Source organism: Gracilinanus agilis, chromosome 2 (assembly GCF_016433145.1).
Source record: "Gracilinanus agilis isolate LMUSP501 chromosome 2, AgileGrace, whole genome shotgun sequence".
NCBI classification, from domain to species: domain Eukaryota; kingdom Metazoa; phylum Chordata; class Mammalia; order Didelphimorphia; family Didelphidae; genus Gracilinanus; species Gracilinanus agilis.
This window is the reverse complement of record NC_058131.1, coordinates 87,168,400-87,172,660: the sequence shown is the minus strand read 5'-3', so window position 1 is coordinate 87,172,660 and position 4,261 is coordinate 87,168,400.

The following is a 4,261-nucleotide window of genomic DNA, read 5'->3' as shown; positions in this document are numbered from 1 at the left end:
ATCCCAATACTATACAAATTATTTGATATGATAAGCAAAGAAGGAGTCCTACCAAATTCCTTTTATGACACAAATATGGTACTGATTCCAAAGCCAGGGAGATCAAAAACAGAGAAAGAAAACTATAGACCAATCTCCCTAATGAACATAGATACAAAAATCCTAAATAGAATACTAGCAAAGAGACTACAGCAAGTAATTAAGAAGGTCATCCACCATGATCAGGTGGGATTTATACCAGGAATGCAAGGATGGTTCAACATTAGGAAAACCATCGACATAATTGACCATCTCAACAATCTAACAAACAAAAATCACATGATTATCTCAATAGATGCGGAAAAAGCCTTTGTCAAAATACAGCATCCATTCCTATTGAAAACATTGAAAAGTATAGGAATAGAAGGACCATTCCTTATCTCTGTGTACAATGTTCTTCTTGCTCTGCTCCTTTTACTCTGCATCAATTCTTGGAGGTCTTTCCAGTTTTCATGGAATTCCTCCAGTTTATTATTCCTTTTGTAGCAAAAGAATTCCATCACCAGCATATACCATAATTTGTTCAGCCATTCCCCAACTGAAGGGCATACCCTCATTTTTGAGTTTTTTTGCCACCACAAAATATTTTTGCACAACTCTTATTATCTGTGATCCCTTTGGGGAACAGACCCAGCATTGGTTTGGCTGGATCAAAGGGCAGGCAGTCTTTTAGAGCTCTTTGGGCATAGTTCCAAATTGCCATCCAGAATGGTTGGATCAGTTCACAACTCCACCAGCAATGCATTAATGTCCCAATTTTGCCATATCCCCTCCAACATTTATTACTCTCCCCTGCTATCATTTTAGCCAATCTGACAGGTGTGAGGGGATACATCAGCATTATTTTGATTTGCATTTCTCTAATTATTAGAGATTTAGAACACTTTCTCATGTGCCTATTAATAGCTTTGATTTCTTTATATGAAAATTGCCTCTTCATGTCCCTTGCCCATTTATCAATTGGGGAATGGCTTGGTTTTTTTATAATTGATTTAGTTTCCTGTATATTTGAGTAATTAGACCTCTGTCAGAATTTTTTGTCATAAAGATTTTTTCCCAGTTTTTTGTTTCCCTTCTGATTTTGGTTGCATTGTTTTTCTTTGTACAAAAACTTATTAATTTAATATAATCAAGATTAGTTATTTTACATTTGTATTTTTTCTAACTCTGGCTTGGTTTTAAAATCTTTCCATTCCCAGGGATCTGATAAGTATAGTATTCTGTGTTCACTTAATTTACTTATAGTTTCCTTCTTTATATTCAAGTCATTCACCCATTCTGAATTTATCTTGGTGTAGGGTGTGAGATGTTGATCTAAACCTAATCTCTCCAATATTGTTTTCCAAATTTCCCAGCAGTTTTTGTCAAATAATGGATTTTTGTCTCAAAAGTTGGGCTCTTTGGATTTATCATACACTGTCTTGCTGACGTCACTTACCCTAAGTCTATTCCACTGATCCTACCTTCTGTCCCTCAGCTAGTACCATACCGTTTTGATGGTCGTTGCTTTATAGTATAGTTTAATATCTGGTACTGCTAGGCCCCCTTCCTTCACATTTTTTTCATTATTTCTCTTGGTATTCTTGATATTTTGTTATTCCAAATGAACTTTGTTATAGTTTTTTTCTAATCCAGTAAAAAAGTTTTTTGGTAGTTTGGTAGGTATGGCGCTAAATAGATAAATTAATTTTGGTAGAATGGTCATTTTTATTATGTTAATTCATCCTACCCATGAGCAATCAATGGTTTTCCAGTTGTTTAGATCTAGTTTTAATTGTTTGGAAAGTGTTTTGTAGTTATGTTCATATAATTCCTGTGTTTGTTTTGGTAGATAGATTCCTAAGTATTTTATATTGTCTAGGGTGATTTTAAATGGTGTTTCTCTTTCTATCTCCTGCTGCTGTGATGTGTTGGAAATATATAGAAATTCTGATGAATTATGTGCATTTATTTTGTATCCTGCAACTTTGCTAAAGTTTTTGATTATTACTACAAGCTTCTTAGTTGATCCTCTAGGATTTTTTAAATAGACCATCATGTCATCTGCAAAGAGTGATAGCTTAGTCTCCTATTTTGATACCTTCAATTTCATTTTCTTCTCTAATTGCAACTGCTAGTGTTTCTAGTACAATGTAAAATAATAGAGGTGATAATGGGCATCCTTGTTTCACTCCTGATCTTATTGGGAAGGCTTCTAATTTATCCCCATTGCATATGATGCTTGTTGATGGTTTTAGGTATATACTGTTTATTATTTTTAGGAAAGGTCCTTCTATTCCTATACTTTCCAGTGTTTTCATTAGGAATGGGTGCTGTATTTTGTCAAAGGCTTTTTCAGAATCTATTGAGGTAATCATGTGGTTTTTGTTTGTTCGATTGTTGATATGGTCAACTATGTGGATGGTTTTCCTAATGTTGAACCATCCTTTGCGTTCCTGGTATAAATCCCACCTGATCATGATGGATAACCCTATGATCACTTGCTGCAGACAAAGTACTGGTAAATCTAATAAAAAAAGGAAAGAAGAAAACCAAATTATCAGTATCAAAGATGAAAAGGGAGACCTTACCTCTAATGAAGGGGAAATTAGGGCAATCATTGCAATATAGGTGATATGATGACTTTTTACAAAAATATAAATTGCCTAGATTTATAGCAGAATAAATAGAATACTTAAATAATACAATATCAGAAAAAGAAATTGAATAAGCCACCAAAGAACTCCCTAAGAAAAAATCACCAGTGCCTGATGGATTCACAAGTGAATTCTATCAAACATTTTAAGCATGATTTTTAATTAGTCCAATAATTCTTAGATTATCTTTCCTGGATCTGTTTCCCAGATAAGTTTTTTTAAAGAGATATTTCATATTTTCTTTTATTATTTCATTCTCTTCTATTATTTCTTTTCTTTTGTTTTTTGTTTCTTCATTTCTCATAAAATTATTAGTTTTAATTTGGCCAATTCTAATTATAAAAGAATGACTTTTTTCTATTACCATTTGATCCTCCTTTTCCATTTTGATCCATTCTACATTATGATGAAACTCGTTTCTGCATTGGATTCTTGTGCCTCTTTTTCTACTTGATCAATTTTGCTTTTTAAGCTGTGGTTTTCTTTTTGCATTATTTTAATCTCCTATTCCTATTTTTCTTCCCTTTTTACTTCAATATGTCTTATTTGATTTTTGAATTTCTTTTTGTGTTCTTTTAGAGCTTAAGACCAATTCCCATTTTTCTTTTTACTTTTGCATGTAGTTATTTGGATCAAACCATTCCCTGTGTTCTATGCTTTTTTCTTTGTTTCCAAATAAAATTTTCAAATAAAAATCTTCTTTGGCCCTTTGCTAAATTTCTCAGCCTTTTTTGCCTATGGACTGGGAGTTTAGAATGTTGATTATTCTGTCTACTCTGCTGCTGACCTTCAAGTCTCAGCACTTGGAGCTATTTTGCCATGGAGCTAGGTCTTCACCATAGAGCAGGCTTGAAAGAATTAAGTGCTATGGACCTCAAGCTCTCACTGCATGCTTGTGCCAGGACCTGGGACTTCATGGGGTTGGTCTGAGGTCTGCAGTCCTCTATTGTGTTGTTATTAAAATTGATGAAGGCAGATATTAAAAGGGAGAATAGTATTTTAATAAAAACCATGCTGATAGAGACAAAATCATTAGACTGAGGTATAGTATAGTTCCATTACTGAATACTTTGAAGAAACATAAACTATAATTAGCTGATTTTCAGATGTTAATATAGCTCCCTTGGAAAGGCAAGAAGTTGGCAATACTTGGACATTTTGAGAGTTGAAACCTCCTCCTTTGACCAAAAGATAGGAGAAAGAACATTGAAGACAAAAACTGAGATTTCTCCTTCTGCCTACATGTTTCTTTTTCAGAGACTTTACTGGCATAGCAAACAATACAATTTTAGGGACGACTAATAATAAGTAGTTTGAAAAATTGTATATAACCCCAGAACATAACTCAATTTTCTTGACCTATCTGTGAAAAGTCAATCCATTTCAAAAGATATTCTACACTTAATTTAACAGTGATAAATTATTTGATTGAGATATATATTTCATTATTCATAAATTATGAAGGCTAAAGTAATTTTGACCCCAATCTTAAATGAAATAAATATGTATCTACAATTGAAAATAAACATCATATTCAATGAGGAATCATTGCAGCTTTACAAGTAGGTATAAAAATGAAGAAAGAA